General features: G+C 36.4%; 1 pseudogene; it reads right to left on the bottom strand.

Annotated features, from left to right (window-relative positions):
• Nucleotides 1–24,826, bottom strand: part of LOC112819865 (myotilin pseudogene) — an 81,110-nt pseudogene extending 56,284 nt beyond the window's left edge.
• Nucleotides 24,827–26,423: the final 1,597 nt, after the last annotated feature.

A 26,423-nucleotide genomic window follows, 5' to 3' on the forward strand; every position in this document is an offset into this window, starting at 1 on the left:
TCTTTTTTTTTCTTTTTTCTCTTTCTTTTTTCTTTCTTTCCCTTTCTTTTCCCCTGGTTTCAGGTCTTTTCTGATTTGTATACAGTATATTTGCTGGGGACGTTGTAAACCTGTTAGCATTTCGTTCTCTCATTCATCTATTCTCCTCTGGACAAAATGACAAGACGAAAGAAATCACCTCAGCAAAAAGAACAAGAGGTACTACCATCAGCCAGGGACCTACTCAATACAGACATTAGTACGATGTCGGACCTAGAGTTCAGAATCATGACTTTAAAGATACTAGCTGGGCTTGAAAAAAGCGTGGAAGTTATTAGAGAAACCCTTTCTGGAGAAATAAAAGAACTAAAATCTAACCAAATCGAAATCAAAAAGGCTATTGATGAGGTGCAATCAAAAATGGGGGCACTAACTGCTAGGATAAATGAGGCAGAAGAGAGAATCAGCGATATAGAAGACCAAATGATGGAAAATAAAGAGGCTGAGAAAAAGAGAGAGAAACAACTACAGGATCACGAGGGCAGAATTCGAGAGATAAGTGATACGATAAGACGAAACAACATTAGAATAATTGGGATCCCAGAAGAAGAAGAAGAGAGAGAGAGGGGGGCAGAAGGTATATTGGAGCAAATTATAGCAGAAAACTTCCCTAATGTGAGGAAGGAAACAGGCATTAAAATCCAGGAGGCACAGAGAACCCCTCTCAAAATCAATAAAAATAGGTCAACAACCCGACATCTAATAGTAAAACTTACGAGTCTCAGAGACAAAGAGAAAATCCTGAAAGCAGCTCGGGAGAAGAGATATGTAACCTACAATGGTAGAAACATTAGATTGGCAACAGACCTATCCACAGAGACGTGGCAGGCCAGAAAGGACTGGCAAGATATCTTCAGAGCACTAAACGAGAAAAATATGCAGCCAAGAATACTATATCCAGCTAGGCTATCACTGAAAATAGAAGGAGAGATAAAAAGCTTCCAGAACAAACAAAAACTAAAGGAATTTGCAAACACGAAACCAGCCCTCCAAGAAATATTGAGAGGGGTCCTCTAAGCAAAGAGAGAACCTAAAAGAAGCAAAGAGCAGAAACGAACACAGACAACAGACAGTTAACAGTCACCTTACAGGTAATACAATGGCACTAAATTCATACCTTTCAATAGTTACCCTGAATGTAAATGGGCTCAATGCCCCAATCAAAAGACACAGGCTATCAGATTGGATTAAAAAACAAGACCCATCAATATGCTGTCTGCAAGAGACTCATTTTAGACGCAAAGACACCCCCAGATTGAAGGTGAGGGGGTGGAAAACCATTTACCATGCTAATGGACACCAAAAGAAAGCTGGGGTGGCAATCCTTATATCAGACAAACTAGATTTTAAAACAAAGACTGTAATAAGAGATGAGGAAGGACACTATATCCTACTTAAAGGGTCTATCCAACAAGAAGATCTAACAATTGTAAATATCTATGCCCCGAACATGGGAGCAGCCAATTATATAAGGCAATTAATAACAAAAGCAAAGAAACACATTGACAACAATACAATAATAGTGGGGGACTTTAACACCCCCCTGACTGAAATGGACAGATCATCTAAGCAAAAGATCAACAAGGAAATAAAGACTTTAAATGACACACTGGACCAAATGGACTTCACAGACATATTCAGAACATTCCATCCCAAAGCAACGGAATACACATTCTTCTCTAGTGCCCATGGAACATTCTCCAGAATTGATCACATCCTAGGTCACAAATCAGGTCTCAATCGGTACCAAAAGATTGGGATCATTCCCTGCATATTTTCAGACCACAATGCTTTGAAACTAGAACTCAACCACAAGAGGAAAGTCGGAAAGAACTCAAATACATGGAGGCTAAAGAGCATCCTACTAAAGAATGAATGGGTCAACCAAGAAATTAAAGAAGAATTAAAAAAATTCATGGAAACCAATGAAAATGAAAACACAACTGTTCAAAATCTTTGGGATACAGCAAAGGCGGTCCTGAGAGGAAAGTATATAGCAATACAAGCCTTTCTCAAGAAACAAGAAAGGTCTCAAATACACAACCTAACCCTACACCTAAAGGAGCTGGAGAAAGAACAGCAAATAAAGCCTAAACCCAGCAGGAGAAGAGAAATCATAAAGATCAGAGCAGAAATCAATGAACTAGAAACCAAAAGAACAGTAGAACAGATCAACGAAACTAGGAGCTGGTTCTTTGAAAGAATTAACAAGATTGATAAACCCCTGGCCAGACTGATCAAAAAGAAAAGAGAAATGACCCAAATCAACAAAATCATGAATGAAAGAGGAGAGATCACAACCAACACCAAAGAAATACAAACAATTATAAGAACATATTATGAGCAACTCTATGTCAGCAAATTAGATAACCTGGAAGAAATGGGTGCATTCCTAGAGATGTATCAACTACCAAAATTGAACCAGGAAGAAATAGAAAACCTGAACAGACCTATAACCACTAAGGAAATTGAAACAGTCATCAAAAATCTCCCAAGAAACAAAAGCCCAGGGCCAGACGGCTTCCCGGGGGAATTCTATCAGACATTTAAAGAAGAATTAATACCTATTCTCCTGAAACTGTTCCAAAAAATAGAAATGGAAGGGAAACTTCCAAACTCATTTTATGAGGCCAGCATTACCTTGATCCCAAAACCAGACAAAGACCCCATCAAAAAAGAGAATTACAGACCAATATCCTTGATGAACATGGATGTAAAAATTCTCACCAAAATACTAGCCAATAGGATCCAACAGTACATTAAAAGGATTATTCACCATGACCAAGTGGGATTTATTCCTGGGCTGCAAGGCTGGTTCAACATCCGCAAATCAATCAACGTGATACAATACATTAACAAAAGAAAGAACAAGAATCATATGATCCTCTCAATAGATGCAGAAAAAGCATTTGACAAAGTACAACATCCTTTCTTGATCAAAACTCTTCAGAGTATAGGGATAGAGGGTACATACCTCAATATCATAAAAGCCATCTATGAAAAACCTACAGCGAGTATCATTCTCAATGGGGAAAGGCTGAGAGCCTTTCCCCTAAGGTCAGGAACGCGGCAGGGATGTCCACTCTCACCACTGCTATTCAACATAGTATTAGAAGTCCTAGCCACAGCAATCAGACAACAAAAAGAAATCAAAGGCATCCAAATCGGCAAAGAGGAAGTCAAACTCTCACTCTTTGCAGATGATATGCTACTGTATGTGGAAAACCCAAAAGACTCCACCCCAAAACTGCTAGAACTCATACAGGAATTCAGTAAAGTAGCAGGATATAAAATCAATGCACAGAAATCAGTGGCATTCCTATACACCAACAAGACAGAAGAGAGACAAATCAAGGAGTCTATCCCATTTACAATTGCACCCAAAACCATTAGATACCTAGGAATAAATCTAACCAAAGAGGCAAAGGATCTGTACTCAGAAAACTATAAAATACTCATGAAAGAAATTGAAGAAGACACAAAGAAATGGAAAAACGTTCCATGCTCATGGATTGGGAGAATCAACATTGTGAAGATGTCAATGCTACCTAGAGCAATCTACACATTCAATGCAATCCCCATCAAAATACCATCCACTTTTTTCAAAGAAATGGAACAAATAATCCTAAAATTTGTATGGAACCAGAAGAGACCCCGAATAGCCAGAGGAATACTGAAAAAGAAAAGCAACGCTGGCGGCATCACAATTCCGGACTTCCAGCTCTATTACAAAGCTGTCATCATCAAGACAGTATGGTACTGGCACAAAAACAGACGCATAGATCAATGGAACAGAATCGAGAGCCCAGTAATGGACCCTCAACTCTATGGTCAACTTATTTTTGACAAAGCAGGAAAGAATGTCCAATGGCAAAAAGACAGTCTCTTCAACAAATGGTGTTGGGAAAATTGGACAGCCACATGCAGAAGAATGAAACTGGACCATTTCCTTACACCACACACAAGAATAGACTCCAAATGGTTGAAAGACCTAAACGTGAGACAGGAGTCCATCCAAATCCTAAAGGAGAACACAGGTAGCAACCTTTTCGACCTTAGCCGCAGCAACTTCTTCCTAGAAACATCGCCAAAGGCACGGGAAGCCAGGGCAAAAATGAACTATTGGGATTTCATCAAGATAAAAAGCTTTTGCACAGCAAAAGAAACAGTCCACAAAACCAAAAGACAACCGACAGAATGGGAGAAAATATTTGCAAACGACATATCAGATAAAGGGCTAGTATCCAAAATCTATAAAGAACTTATCAAACTCAACACCCAAAGAACAAATAATCCAATCAAGAAATGGGCAGAAGACATGAACAGACATTTCTCCAAAGAAGACATCCAAATGGCCAACAGGCACATGAAAAAGTGCTCAACATCACTCGGCATCAGGGAAATCCAAATCAAAACCTCAATGAGATACCACCTCACACCCGTCAGAATGGCTAAAATTAACAAGTCAGGGAACGACAGATGTTGGCGGGGATGTGGAGAAAGGGGAACCCTCCTACACTGTTGGTGGGAATGCAAGCTGGTGCAACCCCTCTGGAAAACAGTATGGAGGTTTCTCAAACAGTTGAAATTAGAGCTACCGTTCGATCCAGCAATTTCACTACTCGGTATTTACCACAAAGATACAAATGTAGGGACCCGAAGGGGTACATGTACCCCAATGTTTATAGCAGCAATGTCCACAATAGCCAAACTGTGGAAAGAGCCAAGATGCCCATCGACAGATGAATGGATAAAGAAGACGTGGTATATATACACAATGGAATATTATGCAGCCATCAAAAGGAATGAGATCTTGCCATTTGCAACGACGTGGATGGAACTGGAGGGTGTTATGCTGAGTGAAATAAGTCAATCAGAGAAAGACATGTATCACATGACCTCACTGATATGAGGAATTCTTAATCTCAGGAAACAAACTGAGTGTTACTGGAGTGGTTGGGGGTGGGAGGGATGGGATGGCTGGGTGATAGACATTGGGGAGGGTATGTGCTACGGTGAGCGCTGTGAATTGTGCAAGACTGTTGAATCACAGATCTGTACTTCTGAAACAAATAACGCAACATATTTTAAGAAAAAAGGAAAAGAAGAAGATAACAGGAGAGGAAGAAAAGGGGAGTATGTCAGAGGGGGAGACGAACCATGAGAGATGATGGACTCTGAAAAACTGAGGGTTCTAGAGGGTAGGGGGGTGGGGGGATGGGTTAGCCTGGTGATGGGTATTGAGGAGGGCACGTTTTGCATGGTGCACTGGGTGTTATGAACAAACAATGAATCATGGAACACTGCATCAAAAACTAATGATGTAATATATGGTGATTAACATAACAATAAAAAAATTAAAAAAAAAAAAGTGTCATGACTGCATCTTATCCTTTAAAAAAAATGTACTGTTTTCTCCCTTTCATTGTAGGATTTTGGTATTGATTGGAATTGTACGAACAATAACTATAAGCTGCTACCTTAATCCAAGCTAGAAATAATTATGGAGAAGAGAGGTACTAATGGGAAATTATAGTAACAACTTCTTGGGCTTAAATTTATGTTATAAATCAAGTTCACATTTTATGAAACTATCTTTTATATGTAAAGGTAATAATATTTCTAAATACCTCCCAGTGAATGTGTGTGTGTGTTTGCCTTGCTTTTAATCAATGAACTTGCTTTCTTCCCCCACCCCACTATTTAAAGTTGACCAAGGAATACTGTCCCAAGAAATAAAATAGATATATGAAAGGGAAATGTTTTTCAGGGAGGAAAAAAGAGTTGAAAGTCCAAGAAACTCATGTGCCAATGATCTGGCCAAGCAGCTGCCAAGGGTGGGGCCTCAGTGACTAGAAAAGAAGGCAGACCCCCAAGTCAGTAGGAATAAATATTGGGCATACTCCAAGGCTAGTGGGACCAGTTTTATCCTTGTAGATATATCAAGAAGTGTGAAATAATAGAAAAAAATATATATATAGGTCTCTGCCCCCAGATTCAGGCACAGAGCTCCTAAAACTCTTGAAATTCCCTAAGTGATAAGAGCAGTAGCAGGATCTTTTGTTCTAATACTTGTTTTTTTTTTTTTAAAGATTTTATTTGTTTATTTGACAGAGAGAGAGAGATAGCGAGAGCAGGAACACAAGCAGGGGGAGTGGGAGAGGGAGAAGCAGGCCTCCCGTCGAGCAGGGAGCCTGATGCGGGGCTCGATCCGAGGACCCTGGGATCACGACCTGAGCCGAAGGCAGATGCTTAACGACTGAGCCACCCAGGCACCCCCTAATACTTGGTTTTTGACCCTTGTTCTGAGACAGGGCTCCTGAAACCCCTCAATTTACTGGTGACAGGAGTGTCTTTTGCGCTAATAAAGCAAGCCTGAATGGGCTCCTGAATGGCTCCTGGATGAGGGTAGGTTACTGGAAAGACCAAGCCATAATTAGAAGCTTGGAATTTTCAGCCCTGCTTCCCACTCTCTTCAAAAGGGGAAGGTCTAGAAATAGAGTCAATGATCTATCATGCCTACATGATGAAGCCTCCATAAAATCCCCAAAGTACTGGGTTCGGAGAGCTTCCATGTTGATAAACACATCCACACCAGGAGAGTGACACACCCAAACTCCATGGGGACAGAGGTCCTGTGCTTGGGACCCTCCCAGACCTCACTACACTGTATGTCTTCATTGGAAGCGTATCTGTATCTTTTATCATATTCTTTACTAAATTGGGAAAGGTAAGTGTTTCCCTGATTCTGTAAGCAGCTCTAGCAAATTAACTGATCTTGAGGAGGGGTTCCTGGAAGCCTCAGATGTGTAGCCAAATCAGACAGAAGTTATGGGTTACCTGGAAGCCTGCTAGTTGCAACTGGCATCTGAAGTGGGGAACTGATGCTATTTCCAGGTACATAGTGTCAGAACGGAGATAAATTCTACGACACCCATCTGGTGTCACAGAGATTGCTTTCTGTGAGGCAAAAATCTCCATGCATTTGGTGACTAGAGTGTCAGAAATGAAGTGCTCTTTGTAAAGGTAAAGGAGACAGAGAGAAAATCAATAGTTGCATACCAGGTACCAGGGTATGAGCATATTTCTTCAATAATGAAATCACATTTGGTACAGCAGCTGCAATTGGAATCACCACCTGATAAAACTTATGATAATCTACTGTTATTCTTCAAGATCTCTCTGTCTTCTGTACAGGCTGAATTGAATGGGATGTGATGGGAATCACCACCCATGCATCCTTCAAGTACTTGATAGTGCCACGAATCTCTGTAATCCCCCCACAAACGGAGTACTGCTTTTTTTCTATTTTTCAAAGTAGAGGCATTTATAGTGGCTTCCTCTTGGCCTCTCCCACCATAATAGTTCTTTGCTGCACAGATCAGGGAGCCAATTGTGGAGATATATATCTGTTAACAATTATGCATTCTGGGATTGGAGAAATAACTATAAGATGAGTAGTATGCCAATGTGAGAAGAACGTGAGCTAAAACTCCATTGGTTGCTTGACTTGCATAAGCTCTTACCCTGACTATGGGCCACAGTTAACATTTTACATCTTCTAGAATTAGTGTCAGTTTAGAGCTAGTGTCTAGTAGTCCCCAAAGGGAACTAGGAGAAAAATTAACAGTATAAGTGCTTGGTAGTTTACAAAAGTCCATCCTCAAGGAGACCCCAACCTCCCCTTCATTCAAGGGATTCTGGGTCTGCAACCTGCATCAAGTCTGGGAATTGATTAAGGGGCTACGACTCTCTGTTTTTATGGTTCAGGTTAGACTTTTGTTCACTTATCCTAGAATTTTTCTGCTTATAAAGATCAAGTAAGAATTTAGCAGATCTCCTCTCTATTTCACTTCTAGGAACACCATAATCAACTAGCCAACACAACAGGTCTGCGTGAGCCAGTCTATGCTGATTGCTGCTTTGACTCTGCTGTCTATTATGGTAACAACACTTACCTTGCCTTGGGTAATTGGGTGCCCCCATTTGGCCCCCACCATCCTGGGATCCAATTATTTCCATTACATTTAGGTTTCCTAACTCATGACTACAGTTCTCACTGTGAAGTCTGGCATACAGAGAAAAACAATCACAGAGCTATTCAAGGATGCCAGGAATCCCCTCATAAATTTATTTCTCCAGCATTAGTAAAAGCTATGTCTTCTGGACATTCAGTATGGGTGAACAGGTCTTAAATGACAAATCTACTCTAATATTCAATAATCCTAAACTTTTGAATCCCTTCCTTTACATTAAGCGAAAAAACAGATCCCATACTTCCAATTACTGACATGGGCCACCTTTCAGCCAACTAACCAAACAAACTTCAAAGCCCTTCCTAATTCCCCAAGTTGCAATATAAAATGCAGAATCACTACTTACTGAGCCCATATCAAAAATTTGGACTGATTCAACTTTATATTCTTCTACCATTATCCCACACCTTTAGTATCCATCCCCATACATGTTTCCTTACTTTCTGTCTGTATAAATTCGAAAACACAAGTAGTTATTTTGGAGTGCAATGAACCTTCTCATGGGTCATACTTTGTACTTCACACTTAAGCGCTTGCTAGGACTTGAGTCTAGTAATAGGTCTAGAAGTAAAGAAGGGTGGTGGGAGTCTTGCTTGGCAACTCAGGGGAGGCCATTATAGTTTCCTCAGAAAATGTAATGTTAATTCTCTCAGGCTCAGATGACAGGGATGAAGAGGCTGGTATCACTGGTGATTGGGAGGCCTCTTCCAATGGTAAAGAAAACTCATTAGAATTTAGAGGCTCAACATCTATAACTTCATCAAGGTCCTCCTACACAACCTTATCACTGCTTACCAGGTCCCATTCTTTCCTAATCAATGCCGTCACTTTACCAGTAGACACACTGTGAGACTGTGAGTTTAACTTGTGTTGTAATTTAGCTAGTGCTAAAATGGTTTAAACCATGCAAATTCTCTCTTCCTCCACATCTTTGTTGTATTCAGGCCCTCAATAGATTGGATGATGCCCACTCACATTAGGGAGGGCAACCTGCTCTACTCAGTCTGCTGATTCAAATGCTATTCTCATCCAGAAACACCATCATAGACACATCCCAAAATAACATCTAACCAAATATCTGAGCATACCACGACTCAGTCAAGATGACACATAATTTTTTTATTTTATTATGTTATGTAAATCACCATATATAATATTAAATATCACTGAATAGGAGGATCTCCCATTCATTGACAATAACCAATATTCCCAAATAAAATTTTGTTTGCCTCTCTGAGCATCGGTTTTCTTAAATCTCAAAAGGGGATATTAAACTCTTGTGTTTGTTATTATGAATGAATGGCATTACATTTGCAAAAGATGTGGCCTATACCATGTATCCAATAAACTGTACATACATTCTTTCAGCAAGTTGGAAGATTTTTAAGACACCTAGGATCACACCAGTAAGAAACTGTGATCCCTCTACATTAAACACATTTCCCCTTAGGAAGTCTTCCCCTTAGGCTGCCATAGGTAGCTAGAATACCAACATTAACCATTTCTCTGAACAAAGAACAATTCTTCTTTGAGACAGCCTCTTTCAAAATGTAACTAAAATAATGCAAAGGGTCTGATTGTCAAACCATACTCATAAGAATCATATCCTTTCTGGTATCAAACTTGACTAAAATTAAGAATATAGAATATCATGAGGTACAGAAAAGCATGCAGAAACCTAGAACTGTCAGATTCTTCCTTGCAGGATAAGGATAAGCTCTGGCCAAGACACAATATTTGGGGACTCTAAGTAATGCATAGCAGGGCATCAATTATACTAAGAGAACTATTTTAATTATTGAAGATTAATACTTTTTACCTAAAAAATTATGGAATAGACACTGACATTTTCCAGTAGGCCACGCTTCATATATTAACTCAAAATTTATTTACCCTGAGCAACCTACACATACTCCACAAAAAGAATTCCAAGGATAAAGTAATATTTCCACTAATTAATACTATCTGAAGGTCTGATTAGTATGTTTACAGGATTTAACCTCATGATTTCTCCCTGAACATCATGAGTTATATATCAATTGCTATGCTTTTCTTAAATAGTTAGATAAAACCGATACATAATTTTATTCATGTGTATTAAGATTACATTTATAGCTTTTTCCTATTCTGACATCAATTAGCATTTGTCATTGTTTTTGTTGTTGGTGGTAGTATGTGTGTATGGTACATGTGTGAAAGAGTTTTATGAGATTAAAATAAACAGTAGAGAAGTGTATTGTATATATTTAGGGAACCCAATTATCTCCTTAAGCTAAGCAAAAATAATCCACTTACATCATGGCCAATGCCCCAATGGAGAAGAATACTGTCTCCACACTGCTTTACATATCTATAGGAACAAGGCAGAGGAGGAAATCTATGTGAATCGTGACAATGGAAGTTTTCCTGTCAAGGAAGTCAGCCACCTTAGAATGCATCAGCCTCTAGAACACAGTTGCTAGCATCAGCCTATTCTCTTGAACTAAACAGATCTGCTAAGCAGGTTCTCTTCTAAACTCTCAAAATGAGTAAGTAAATGAAGCACCAAGGCCATTCAGACCATTCCTCGGCCACCTTCCAGGACTTAAGGATAGTTAAATATTATTTCCATCACTTTTGTTAACATTAAGTTGCAGGGATTTCTACAATCAATAAGCAATCAATTGATTCTGAATGCCAAAAATCAGAATCCATTGCTGCTAATTTATTATATTATTATTATTATTGTTGTTGTTGTTGTTGTTCAAACAAAGGTGTAGTTAGGTTTTTGTTTCCTCTTAAATGACTTCTGATTCTTTTCAATACATAAGAATTTGGCTTAAAAAGCAAGCTTTAGTCCAATATAAGAAGTATTAGAAATTCTCCACACATTTTTAAGCCAATGCAGGCTTCCTTGACAGGGTTCTGTTGTTAAGATGTATACTATTTAAAAGGCAACAGCATTTCAATTACTAGTGATGAAATGTCCTTTTTAAAGAAAATAAATCTTAAAGTTTAGCATTTGACCTAAAAAGATCAATTCTTTCTGGCTCTGCCACCGGAAAGAGTCATCACTGTTGTGGGGTAAGTCATATTAACTGAAGTCGTGGATTAAATCTCAAAATGTAAAATCAATTTAAAATACCAGAACTTGAAAATATACTTGTATCCATTTTTATATAAATTTACACTCAGCCCTAAGGATGTTTTAATTTCTTTTGCCATTTCATAATTATAGTAACAACAAATTAAGAAGAACACAAAGAGATAGGTGGGAAGAAGTCCAGGGATAAAAACTTTAACACTAAGAAGGCGCATGGATAAACAATAATTTCAGCGAATAAATCAAAGAAAAAATGTACTAACTTTACTAAAAGGTGGGATTATATCCAAAACCACCACTTTTAACTTTAAATATTTTGAATGTTTGAGGGGAGAATATTAATTATGTGATTAATTTATGATCTTATGAGAAAATACAGGGATTGTATAAAATGTATCTATATGTTGATTTTCACAGATCTGCATTCAAGAACACTGCAATGTAGAATCAATGATAATAAGGCAGTGACTTATATTATTGCCATATCCTTTTGTCAGTGGAACTTTAAACATGTGAATCACAGTTACCAGACCATTTACTAGTTTTCAGAACCAAAATAGCTTTAGATTCTGAAATTAAGTTTCACTACATCAATATTTAATAGACAATGAGGATATTTTTCTATCATTCTTCTATTATTTTTCTATTATTCTAGAAATAGTAAACAATAAAAGGATCCAAATGACACAACAGAAAGATCTTGGAAAAACCTTGATTCAAAAAATCTTTGTTATGTGTTTAGCTTTATGGCTTAGAGCAGAGTTTGTGAAATTTAAGTTAATGTACATATATAGACTTCTTGAGACAATTATTTTCTTGTGAATGTTCCCGGTTAATTTAGATTCTTAGAATGTAATATTACCTACATTTAAAAAAATAAGTATAGATATCTCAAGTCCATACCTCATACAAACTTTAAAAAATTACCAATTGAATATAGTCATAATTTAAAAATCAATAAAATTTAAATCAATAACATTAATTTAGTGTATTGGTTAATACAGATTCACCCAAAGTATATGCTTATCCTATCCTATCATGGACCATTTGAAAAATTCATTATTTCACCTTTTTTTCTCATTAAACTACTAAAAAACTTGGCCTTGTCTTACCATGAATTCATTATATGTATATTGAATCTTTTTTCATTTTGTATTATCCTGAACAATCAAAGATGCACATCGTGGTGCCAGTGTGATTGTAAACACAAATAATAAACATCAGAACTGACATCGCGTGTCAAAATGCATTTATAGTTATTTTCTATGTGATCATAAAATTCATTAAATATTTTGAATAAAACAAAAATGACAAAATTTAAGAATTACCCATGAATTAAGTAATCACAAAAATATGCTTTAGTCATCACTCAGATAATGAGTCACTTAACTTTTCTGAACATCAGATTCCTCATGTGTTAAGTGTATGAAAGGAAGTGTGGACTTCATGATTGAGTAGGCTTTTATTATTTTTCTTTTTACCATCCATAATTCAATAAAACACATTTAATATACATCTGTTGAGTAACTAACATCAATAAATGTGTAGGGTCTAAGATTTTACTTTACTTGAATGTTGGTAAGTTAGCCTGCCATAGTATTATGGATGCTGAATGACTTGGGATTCCGAGGATGGAGCCAAAAAACTTAATTACACATGGGCACAGAGAAATCCATGAATTACAAATTTACATACCTTATTTCAACCCAAATCCCATGGGGAGACATGAAGTGGTCCAGATAGACACCGAGCATGCAATGAGTTTGAATCATAGCTGAGGAACCCTGCATTTAGGGGAGTTAAATCTTTTATAGTGGACTGCAAGCAAATCTGTCCTTTGCCTGGGAGGCAGACATTATCTTTACTAGCCTGGACAGTACAAAAAATATGCCCTTGCTCTGGAAGAAGACACAATCTTTATTTTCCAAAGTTGTTTGCTATGAAAATATCTGTGAGGAGGCAGTCTGGAACAAAAGACTGTCAGATGTACCAGACATTGCGCTAGACAGTTGAGAGAATGGATATGAATAATTCAGTCTTTAGTTTTAAGGAGCTGACTAGTGATGGAGACCAATACCTAAATAATTTTACTATAAAATAAGTGTTAAACGGAGTATTATGAATTAAGAGATTTATCTTGACATGGAAAGTCAGAGAAGACTTGAGACAGGGAACACTTTGGGCTGAGGGTTAGGAATAAAGTAGAAGTAACTAATAAGAAACAAGGGGACCAAGATGACACAATGCAAAGAACTTGGTTTTAATATAGTCTGGATTCTGTCATTAGCTCTAGGGCTCAGAGCAGCCTGAAATTTAAGTTAACATGCACAGGCATTTTAAGAACACTTTTTTTAAAAAATGAATTTGCCCTGCTAGTTTATTGTATCACAATGTAATTCACAAAGGAAAACACTGCATACAAAATCTTGGACACTGCAAAATCTCATTTCTAATTCACCACCAAACACTGTTGCTGCATTGCACTGTGTAGTAAGCAATATTATAGACTAAATGTTTGTGTCTCTCCTAAGTATATATGTTGAAGACCTAACACCCATGGGATGGTATTTGGAGATGGGATTAGGTTTAGATTAGCTCATGAGAATGGGAACGTCATGAAAGGATTAGTGCCCATATAAGAAAAGGAAAGCACAGATATTTCTCTCTCCACAACCAAACACTGAGGAAAGGCTGTATGAGCACACAGCAAGAAGGTAGCTCTCTACTTGCTAGGAAAAGGGTCCGTACCAAGAACTGAATTTGTCATCACTTTGTTCTTACAGAACTGTGAGAAACAAATGTCTGTTGTTTAAGCCACAGAGCAGTCTATGGTATTTTGTTATAGCAACCTGAGTTGAAAAACACAGTCAATAAACTGGCATAATAAAAGTGCTGAAACATTTGGATCCTAAATAACATTCTAAAAATTTGAAACGGCTTATCTAATGCAATGGTTATAATATATGGTTCAATATTTATCCATAAGATATATTTAAAACTTTTCCTTATTTAATTATTTTATCTTGGCCATTTTAACTCAATTTAATTTTGAAAAATATATAATTCATCTCAGTTTGCAATGTACTGTAACTGCTTTTAAAAAGCGCTTAATCTGTAAAATATCTTTTGATGTTTTGACATTGAGAACACGAAATAACTGTAGGATACTATTCTTGATATTAATACTTATGCTATGATACTAAGTGGGAAAAAGTATCACTTAAAAAATTCAATGTAAGCCTGCTATCATTGAGATAAAGAATGATAGTTCAAAATAATAATTCATGGATCATTTCTGTCTGTCAATACAAAATTTGAAAGTTAAATCTAATTAGAAAATGGCATCATCATTCTCACAAATGATCCATAACCTGAGTTGTGACTCATTTTTCCCCTCCTCCAGTTCTGTTCTCTTACAACTCTATTTCCCATATGACATTTTGATTCTACCTACAGAAGTTTTCTGTGAAAAGAAGTGTCAATCTTAATCAGGTCTAAATTCCCTTTGGTAACATATTTTGTGTTAAATCTGAGGTGGACAGAGGAAGAGGAATCTCATTTTAACAGAACAGACACCTGGCAATCAGTTACCTAAATATAGCTATCACGTGGTTTTAAGCCATAGAAAGTCCTGTGTATTTTAGAAATTCAAAAAAAATTAGTAAGAAAAATGGCTTTCAAATAATTATTTCAGTAATAACATTTAAATCACTTTAAATGACACACTTACCATTAAAGGTTTTTCCTTCCTTCTTTCTTTCTTTTTTTTTGTAAATTTCCAGTGCTAATAATTTTCCCTAGACAACATTCTATTTCATCTATTTTGTAAAAGGCTTATGCAAATACAGAGATTGCATATGTTCCCCTTTTACCTTTAGGGAGAATTTTCTGTGCTTTTAAAACTCTGTAATTGTTCTATCATCCTCTTTTCAACTAAACCCATTAAATTTAAATAAATCAGTATGAGGGTAGAAAAGAGTTTTGACTACATAAGATGCATTATGACATTCTACAGTTAATTTGGGTTTTAATTTAGCTTCATTATATAGACAATGACACTCTAGGCCTGATATTCAATTCAGGAGCAGCCAGTAAGATAATTATTGGATCTCATCCCTAAGTACTCTGAGCAAATGTATAAACTCTATGATAACATAAGCAATCTATTATAGGATTAAACATATGACTCATGATACACTTTAGCAATTATTAATGTGTTTTTTTTCCCTACCTCAAGAGGCAGAGATCATCTCTTTCTTATATTAAACAGAAAAAAAAGCAAAGAATATTTACATATAATTATGGGAAAAGTTGTCATCCATAAGAAAACTACCAGGCCCTCTTTTGTAACTTTCATTTTTGAAATAATAAAAAGTTACAAAGAGAATACATAGAGGTCCCATGCATCCTATACCATTTTTTTTTCCCAAGGTTAGGTCTTCCACAATTATAAGAGAATATCAAAACCAGAAAATTGGTATTCGTCCAATAAATGTTTAAAAGTTTTATGTCATTTATCTTATGTGTAGACTCATGTAACCCTTAATATAATCAAGATACAGCTCTACTTTATCACCACAACGATCTTCCACATTCTACCCTTTTATAGTTCATTGACTCTGTTCCTCCCTCACCATCTGTAATGGGTTGACTAACATACCTCAAAAATTCATTTCCTCCCAGAACCTAAAGAATGTGTCCTTATTTGATAGAGGTTTTCGCAGAAAGAATTAGTTAAGGATTTTTAGATGAAAAAATGCTATATTTAGGGTGGAACCTAAGTCCAATGACTTGTGCCCTTATGTGAAGAGGAAAAGGATACACAAAAACACAGGGAGGGGCGCCTGGGTGGCTCAGTCGTTAAGCGTCTGCCTTCGGCTCAGGTCATGATCCCAGGGTCCTGGGATCGAGCCCCGCATCGGGCTCCCTGCTCAGCGGGAAGCCTGCTTCTCCCTCTCCCATTGCCCCCGCTTGTGTTCCTGCTCTTGCTATCTCTCTCTCTGTCAAATAAATAAATAAAATCTTTAAAAAAAAAAAAAAAACACAGGGAAAAAGTCACACGAAGACAGACTGACACTGGAGTTAATACAACAAGCCAAGGAATGCCAAGGATTGTCAGCAGCCACCAGAAGCTAGGAAAGGCATGGAAAAATTTCTTTCTCAGTGACTCCAGAGGGAATGGTGATGACACCTGGATTTCAGGCTGCTACCCTCCAGAACCGTGTGGATAAATTTCTGTTGTTTTAAGCTGCCTAGTTTGTGGTACAGATATCCCTGCTTTTTTTTTTTTTTTAAGATTTTTATTTATTTATTGAGAGAAAGAAAGAATGGTAGAGAGAGAGCATGAGAGGGAGGAAGGTCAGAGGGAGAAGCAGACTCCCTGCTGAGCGGGGAGCTCAATGCGGGACTCGATCCCGGGACTCCAGGATCATGACCTGAGCCGAAGGCAGTCGCTTAACCAACTGAGCAACCCAGGCGCCCTCCCTGCTTTTTGAAAGTTCAATTTATGCCACTTTGTCTTTATTTTATTTATTTATTTACTTATTTATTCATTCATTCTTTTTTTTCAATTCCAGTATAGCTAACCTAAGAGTGTTCATTAGTTTCATGTGTACAATATAATGATTCAGCAATTCTATATGATACTCAGTTCTCATCATGATAAGTGTACTCTTAATCCACTTCACCCATTTCACCCATCCCCCCACCCACCTCCTCTCTGTACGCCACTACACTTTCCTAAACGATATACATTAGTACCTATTTTTGCTAACTGAAAGAAATCCAAAGAGAGTTTTCTCTTAAAAAAAAAAAAAAAGGAAGATAGTATTCAGCATTTGTTTTGGAGTGAGTCCTTATAGAGGCAGCACACCCCTGAGCAGCAAGAGTGTTACTAACCTCCTTCCTTGTCACTACACTCAGCATCAAGCTACCACAGCTGTGAACTGTGTCTGTGAGCATCTGTGCTTTATCTCGATTGATTTTATACATCAATTAGTAAGATGTGTCCTAAGGTATCAGAAAATCCTAAGAGAGGTTTTTGGAGAGGGGTCTGGAAATGCTCAAAAAGTTTCCCCATGTATATTAATGGTAACTGTTTCTTCACTTTCCACCATTTGGGCTTATGAAAGGTTTCATAGGAACACTCTACTTTTGGATAGCTGGGAAATCTACACTTTGTTATAGGAGTCCTAGGAAACTAAATAGACCATTCTTCAATCCTGACTACACATAATATGTTCTCCATCTTTATAATTTTATCATTTAGAGAATGTTATATAAATGGAATCAAACAGTATGTGACCTTTTGAAATGGCTTCTTCACTCAGAATAACATCCTTGAGATCCACCCAAGTTACGGCATGTATCAATAGTTCATCCCTTTTATCACGGAGTAGTATTCCACAGGGTAGCTGTAGCAGAGACTGTTTAATCATTCCTCTCTCCGGGAACATTTTGAATGCTCCCAGGTTTTGGCTACTATAAATAGAGCTGCTATGAACATTCATAGACAGATTTTAATGTGCTTTAATTTCTCAAAAGTTTAGTGTCCAGGAGTCTGATTGTTGGGTCATACAGTAAGTGTCTGTTTACCTATTTTTTAAAAGAAACTGATAGATTATTTTTCAAAGTGACTATACCATTTTATGTATGTTTCATCTTATTGATGTAATAGATGCAATTCCCTAATGGCTAGTGAGGTTGAACACCCTTCCATGTGCTTACTTCCCATCTGTGTATCATCTTCATTAACATGTCTCTTTATGTTCTTTGCCCATTAGCTAATTGAATTGACTTGGGTTTTTGGTGTTTTTTATTTTTTTGTGTGTGTGTGTGTTTTGTTTGTTTGGTCCTTAAGAGAGAAAAGCATGGATCGGGTCCCAAGGACCCAAACAGGGGTGATTTCTCTAGACTTGTTTTTTGGCCTCATATATATCAGACTGAATGGATGAGTGCTGGTGAAGGCACCCACGTAGAAATGTCAACGGGTACAAAAAAAAAAAAAAGTAAAAGAAAAGAATAGAAAAGAAAAGCTTTTCTCTCTAATAAAATGACCAGTAAAAGTGCAGGCTAGCAAGACAGAAAACTTTCAATGATTACCACTCTTCTTCAGGCAAGTGCCAAAGAAAAAACCAGGGGTGGGGAAAGGGTTCCACCACCAGCCCTCTCCCTAAGTCCAAGGGCAAAGCCTAGATGTCCATATTCATCAGAATGCGATGGCTCACCAAATTTCCATAAGGGTGTTGTCAGAGTATGCAACTAAGACTTTCATGCAAAATGAGTGGCAGTGAGCCCCTAGTGTGAGGTCAGTAGAGATCACATGGGAGGCCTATACTTTTTTCCCCATGTGTCAGTGATATGTCCCTCCTCTCTCCAAAGGGATAGTTTCAGAGGAGGCCTCGGGAAAATCAGGATTTCCACCACTGCTAGCAGTGATATGATGACTTCCTCCTCTCACATAGGACACTAGCAACAGAGGTCTAGTAGGGAGCATGAACTAGTAAAGCTGTTTCAGCAGCCTACCAGCCACCTGCCCAGCTGTGAGGAGCATTCTTCCCTATTCAACCCTGGATGTCAAAGTTTTAAAAACTCAAGGAATAAGGCTCAGCAGCAGAATGAAGAAGACAAAAGAAACAGTGACCTTGAGATGATACAAAAAAAAAAAAAAATTACCCAATCTGAATAAGAGAGAAACCAGATTGAAGGAAAAAAAAAAGATGAATAGATACTCTGAAACATGTGGGAATATAACAAAAGATCTAACATTTGTGTTATTAGAGTCTCAGAGGGTAGAAGAAAGATACTGGGCCTGAAAAGGCATTTGAAGAAATAATGGCGAAATATTTCCCATATTTGGCAAATGACATAAAGCTCAGATTCAACAGTTGCAAGGATAATACAAAATAAATGCAAGCCATTTCATATCAGTCATACTTCTAAAAAATAAAGATCAGGAAAAATTCTTGAAAGTGGTCAGAAAAATAATATGAGGAAAAGAAAAAGAAAAAAAAAACACCTTACTACCTAGAGGGGAAAAAGAATTTGAATAAAGGATTTGAATAACAGAGGGTTTCTCATGAGAATCCACTGAAGCCAGAAAGAAGTGGCATATTTTTCAAGTGCTAAGGAAAATAAAGGAAAAGAAAAAAAGCCTGTCAAACAAGAATTCTGTATCAAGTGACAATATACTTCAGAAATAAAGTGCTGAGGGAAAAAAAAAGTGCTGAGAAAAGAAACTGTCAAACAGGAATTCTCTATCAAGTGAAAATATACTTCAGAAGTAAAGGGGGGAAACAGAATGGAGGATTCTCAAAAAATTTAAAAATAGGGCTATGATATGATGCAGTAGTGCCACTCTGGGTATACAGTCAAAGGAAATGAAAACAGGATCCGAAAGAGATACTAGAACTTCCATGTTCATTGCAGCATTATTCACAATAGCCAAGATATGGAAACAACCTAAGAACCCATCAACAGATGAAGAAAATGTGGTGCATACATGTGTGTGTATGTGGTGTGTGTGTGTGTGTGTACACATATATATATAATGGAACATTATTCAGCCGTGAGAAAGAAGGAAATCCTGTCATTCACAACATGGATGGACCTTGAGGGCACTAGGCTGATTAAGTGAAATAAGTCAGACAAAGACAAATACTGTATATCATTTATATATGGAATCTACAAAGCCAAACTCATGGAAACAGAGACTAGAATGGTGATTATCAGGGGCTGGGAACTGGAGGAAATAGGGAGAGGTTGGTCAAAGGCTTCACACAGACAAACAAACAAAAAAGGGTAAATTAAAACATTCTCAGGTGTAGGAAACCTAAGAGAAATGTCCTCCAGTAGATCTATCCTAAAAGAATGCCTGAGGGTGCCTGGGTGGCTCAGTCGGTTGAGCGACTGCCTTCGGCTCAGGTCATGATCCTGGAGTCCCAGGATCGAGTCCCGCATCGGGCTCCCCGCTCAGCAGGGAGTCTGCTTCTCCCTCTGACCCTCTTCCCTCTTGTGCTCTCTGTCTCTCATTCTCTCTCTCTCAAATAAATAAATAAAATCTTCAAAAAAAAAATAAAAATAAAAGAATGCCTGAAAGAAATTGAGTGAACAGACAGGAAAAAAATAGGAGGTGTGGAGCAATAAAAAAACAAGAAAGATAAGGAAAAGAGCAAAATATGGGAAAATACAAAAGATATTTCTCTTTCTTTTGAGTTTTCTGTAAATATTACAATGGTCTCTAACATATATTTCAAAGAAAATTTTAAGACAATTAAATTATAGGTGGAGGAAGACAAAAGGACAAAAGGAAGGTAAGGTTCTATACTTAAATGAACATTCAAAATGTTGACTCCATTAAAATGTGATATATTTTGAACATAAAGTATAATACCAAGAGAAACCATGGGGTGGGGGGAGGGAAACTTATGTACAGAAAGGAAGAGAGAGACACACATAAAGCCCTATAGATTAAAATGAAAAAAATAAAATGAAATCCTTACAAATGTTCCACTAACCAGCATGTATGTAGTAAAATATAAACAAACAAACAAAAAAAATGCCCTACCCTAAAAGAGAAAGAACTAAGAGAAAAAAAAGTGGCAGATTTAAGCCCTAACCCATCAAAAATGACATTTAAATAAACCATGTAAAAGAGAATGACAACACAGATTTTTAAAAAGGATCTGACAATATGATGTCTACAAGAAGTTCTCTTCAGATATAATGATAGGGGTTGGCTGAACACAGGGTAGAAAAAAAACATTAATCAAATAAAGCAGGAATGAGCATATTTTTATCAAATAAAGTAGATTTCCAGACACAGAAAGTTACTGGGACAGAGAGGGACATTACATAAAGGTAAAAGAACTAGTCCATATCTAGCAAACCTAAATGTGTATGCACCAAGTGACAGTACTGAAAAATATATGAAGCAAAATATGACAGAAATGAAAGAAGAAATAAACAATTCCACAGTTATATTTAGAGATTTAAAAACCTTTATCTCCACAATTGATAGAACATTTAGACAGATAATCATCAAGGATATAGAATAAACCAACAAGACCAACTACAAACAGGATCTAATCACATTTATAGAACACTCATATGAACAGTCTATTTTTTGCAATAAACAAATACCAAGATATGCTGGGCCAGAAAACAAACTTCAACAAATGTTAAAGAATTAAAATCATATAGAGTGTGTTCTCTGATCACAATGGAATCAAACTAGAAATCAATAACACAAAGATAACAGGAAAATCTCCAATTGCTTGGAAATTAAACAACACACCCCTAAATAAACCAGGGATCAAAGATGAAGTCTAAAGAATTTTTTTCAAAAATACATTGAACTTAATAAAAAAGAAAACAAACATATCAGTAACTGTTGGAGGCAGCTAAAGTAATTCCCAGAGGGAAACGTAGAGCATTAAATGTTTATAGTAGAAAAGAGGAAAGTCTCAAAAAATTCAAACCACTTAATGAACTAGAAAAAGAATAACAAATTAAAAATACAAAGCAATCAGAAGGAAGGAAATAATAACAATAAGGGCAAAGAGCAATAGAACTGAAAAGAAAAAGGCAATAAAGAAAATCAATAAAACCAAGGATACCACTACAGACCCTACACAAACACAACCAAAGCATGATAAGGTAATAACTACAAGCAACTACTCACATTTGATAACTTAGATGCTATGGACCAAGTCCTGGAAAAGGACAAACTGCCACAATGCACCAAATATGAAACAGATCATTTGAATAGCACCGTGACTATTCAGGAAATTGAAATTTTAATTTAAAAAAAGGCAATCTCCAGGCCCAGATGGTTTCACTCACAAATTCCACCAAATACTTAAAGAAAAATTAACATCAATTCTGCACAATCTCTTCCAAAAATTAGAAGGAACATTTTCCTACTGATTTTATGAAGTCCATATCTTTTATCAAAACCAGAGAGAGACAATACATAAAGAGAAAAGTACAGACCATATCCCTCATGACTCTGGATGTAAAAAATCTTAAATTATTAGTAAATATAATTCAGCAATAAATAAAAAAATATGAATTATGACCAAGTGGTGTTATTTCCAGGAATACAAAGCTAACTCAAAAATGGAAAGATAATTAATGCAATCCATTATATCAACAGGCTAAAAAGAAAACAATATCAATTGAGGCAGACAAAACATTTAAAAAAATCAACAACTACTCATGATAAAACAAACAAAAAAACTCACTGAAAAATAGAGATATAGAGAGAGGTTCACGAGTTGATAAGGAACATCTACAAAAAGCATAAAACAAATAATCACACTTACTTGTGAAAGTAATTTTTCCACCACAGGTCAGGAACAAGGCAAGGGTGCCCACTGCTCTTCAAGATGTTCTTCATGTTCTAATCAGTACAATAAGGCAAGAAAAGGAAATCAAACACACACAAATTAGAGAAGTTGAAATAAACATCTCTTTTTGCATATATCATCCGTGTAGAAAATTCCACATAAAATCTAAACAAACTTGCAGAACAAATAAATTAATTCAGCAAAGTCACAGGATACAAGACTAACATACAAGAAGCTATTGAACTTCTATATCTTAGAAACAAATACTTGGAAACTAAAATTAAAAAATACCATTGTAGCTAAGTGCAAGGGGGTTGAAAAGGAGCAAACTGAGGCATTATCAACATAGAAAGTCGATTGTCCGCACACCAAATGTTCCGGAAGGCTGCTTCCCGGAGACTTCACCCCAAGCGTGATCGCGGCACCTTGTGGACCCTCTGAAAGCGCCTGCGCCTGACCAGGAGGTTTTCCAGTACATGTAAGCAGCAGATCCCGCACCTGATCGCGAGACCCCACCGGCCGGTGTCTGGAAGAAGCCTCACCTGGACAGCCAGGTGGAGACCCTTCATGGAGGAGCTGTGTGGGCCAAAGTGGAGCTGAGTACTCTTGACCATGCTAATATCACAGCTCCCCCCCAGGAAACAAAGAGAGTACAGTAACAAAAAATATGAGTACTTTTGTGTAAATTCAATAAAACATGGACACAGGACTTGCATTTTGAAAATTATAAAATAGTAATGAAATGAGATCTAAATAAATTGAAACACTATAAATGGATTGAAGGACTCACCATAGTAAAAATAATCAATTCTCAATTTATGTACAATTTTAATGAAATTCTCAAAATTTCATCAAGTTCTTTTATAGATAAAGACAAGATGATTCTAAAATTCATATGGAAAGGTAAGGGAACTAGAATATCAAAACAATTTGGAAAAAAAAAGTATGAATTAGGAAGATAATTCTACCTGAATTCAAGACTTACTATAGAACCACAATAATCAAGACCATTATACTCACAGAGGAGGGATAGACACATGGATCAGTAGAACAGAATAAAGAACCTAGAAATAGTCCCACATAAGTATAGTCAGTTAATTTTTTATAAAGATACACAAGCCATTTAATGGGAAAAAATAAGTCCTTTCAACAAATGATGATAGAGCAATGAGAGAACCACAGACAAAATAAATAAATGTACCTCAAAATAATCATAGATTCAAATATGTAACATTGAACTGTAAAAGTACTAGAATATTTCCTGGATCTGGTACTCGATGAAGAGTTCCTAAACAGAACACCAAAGAAATGATCCATAAAAGAAAAAAAAATCAATAATTGGACATCATCAAACTTAAAAACTTTTGTTCTTTAAGAAAAAACAAGAGATGAAAAGGTAAGGTAGCCTTGGTGAAAATACTTGCGAACCTTGTATCTAACCAAGGACTCATATCTCAAAATATATGCATAAATTTAGCCCCTTGTATTTTTATCTTTTTATAGTGTATTATAATCTTTGTTGAAATTAATCAGCTAATTAGATCATGGTTGATACAAAAGTACTATTTTTATATGAGTGCACTGGGAGGTGAACTTCAGGAAGAAGTCCAGAAAATGGATATTTTTAATCTGTGACTTACAAGTAGGTAAAAACAACAACAACAACAACAACAACAACAAACATGTGTTTAACTACAATGTTGAAACATATCTTCTGCTCAGTAATTTGGGGCTGTTGTGACTCAATATTCCTGGCAAGTTATTATGTATAAAGGATTTGCACACATTTATAGTTCATTCTCTGACAAAGCCTAGACTCATAGAATCTTTGTTCTTTCATTTTTCCCATATAACTCTCAAGTCTTTGAGACAATGATTTGCTATACATTTTATTTTATTTGGCTAAGTGTCTAGCTGACTTTTAGTACATGAAACTTTAGAATAGGCAGAAACAATCTATGGTTACAGAAGCCAGATCTTTAGCAGATCAAGGCCAGAGTGCGGGAAGGATTGATTGTAAATGGCAGTGAAGGAAATTTGGGGAAGATGAAAAGTTTCCATATCTTAATTATAGTGGTGGCTACATGACTATATATACATACATATATATATGTATATATATGTATAAATATTATATATATTAACATTTATTGAGTTAAAGTTTTAAGCTGATGCTCTATCAAGTTTTGGGCTTTCATAGTAATTTTGAAGTCTCCTCCACTTACCCTCAACACTGGGAAACATTCCAGAAATTCTTTTGATCCCGGGTAATCATCATCAGTAGAAAATAATTTATATTTCTTCCCTCCTCTGTTGGGCATTTGATACAACCCCATCCAGACTCTTTTTGCTGAGGTCTCACTGTGTATTCCAACATATTCTAAGTGCAAGCAGAACTACCTCTTGTTTTGCCATCAGAGCCTGTGGCTCTAGACACAGCCTCTGGCCTTTCATTTCTTCACTGTAAATCAGACACGATCCCACTGCCTCTTATTTTTTATATTTTTTATTGTTATGTTAATCATCATACATTACATCATTAGTTTTTGATGTGTTCCATGATTCATTGTTTGTGCATAACACCCAGTGCTCCATGCAGAACGTGCCCTCTTTAATACCCATCACCAGGCTAACCCATCCCCCTACCCTCCTCCCCTCTAGAACCCTCAGTTTGTTTTTCAGAGTCCATCTTCTCTCATGGTTCGTCTCCCCTCCGATTTACTCCCCTTCATTCTTCCCCTCCTGCTATCTTCTTCTTTTTCTTCTTTCTTAACATATGTTGCATTATTTGATGCAACATTTTGTCTCTGAGGAGAGTTACAAATATTTTTCTCATTTTGTCATTTGCTTTGCCTACCCAAAGGTTTCTTTTCTTATTTTTTTTTTCATTTCTCTGGACCTAACTTCCAATCATTTTTTTTATTTCTTCTGAGTTATGAGTCATAGTTAGGGAGAACTCCAGCGCTAGGGGAATACTGCATATAGAATTCATGGCTTTTTTCCCATGATTCTTTAGTCTTTCAAAGTTAATTTTTTTTTATTTTCTTTTTCTTTTTTTGAATTTTTCTTTTTCCCTTCTCAACAAATATCTTATCAATCCTTTTCCTGAAAAATCTTTTTTATTTGTCATTTTTAGAGTCATGTTCTATCCCTTCATAGTAGTTAACCTTATTTTTGGTATATATATACATAAGTTGTTCTCTCTTTAAAATTTTGGGATATAGTTTCTTCTAACATACTAAAATATACCCTAAATCTCTAGTGTATGGCTTTTTTCTAGTCTCCTGCCTGATCACATTCTCTCCCTTTTTTTTTTTAAATCCTCTTCTTTTTTTTTAAACCAACTTCTTATCAATTCCTTTTATAAAATCTTTTATAATTTTCATCTTTACAGTCATATTCCATCCCTTCATTGTATTTACCCTTATTTTTGTACATATATAAGTTTTTATTTCTTTAAAATTTTGGGAGGCACTTTCTTCTAACAGACCAAAATACGCCCAAAATCTAGTGTGTGGCACTGATCTATGCACCAGCCTGATCATATTTGATCATATTCTGTTTTTTTTGTTTGTTTGTTAGGTGTTTTTTTTTTTTTAATCTTTTTCTTTTGTTTATTTTTTTCTTTTTTCTTTCTTTCCCATTCTTTTCCCCTGGTTTCAGGTCTCTTCTGATTTGTTCAATGTATATTTTTCTGGGGTCGTTGTTACCCTGTTAGCATTTTGTTCTCTCATTCATCTATTCTCTGGACAAAATGACAAGATGGAAAAAATCACCTCATAAAAAAGAACAAGAGGCAGTACTGACTGCCAGGGACCTAATCAATACAGACATTAGTAAGATGTCAGAACTAGAGTTAAGAATGAAAATTTTAAAGATATTAGCTGAGCTTGAGAAAAGCATGGATTATTAGAAAAA

This window comes from Callorhinus ursinus, unplaced genomic scaffold, assembly GCF_003265705.2.
Source record: "Callorhinus ursinus isolate GAN/ISIS: 27379988/994484 unplaced genomic scaffold, GSC_fseal_2.0 scaffold3, whole genome shotgun sequence".
NCBI classification, from domain to species: Eukaryota; Metazoa; Chordata; class Mammalia; order Carnivora; family Otariidae; genus Callorhinus; species Callorhinus ursinus.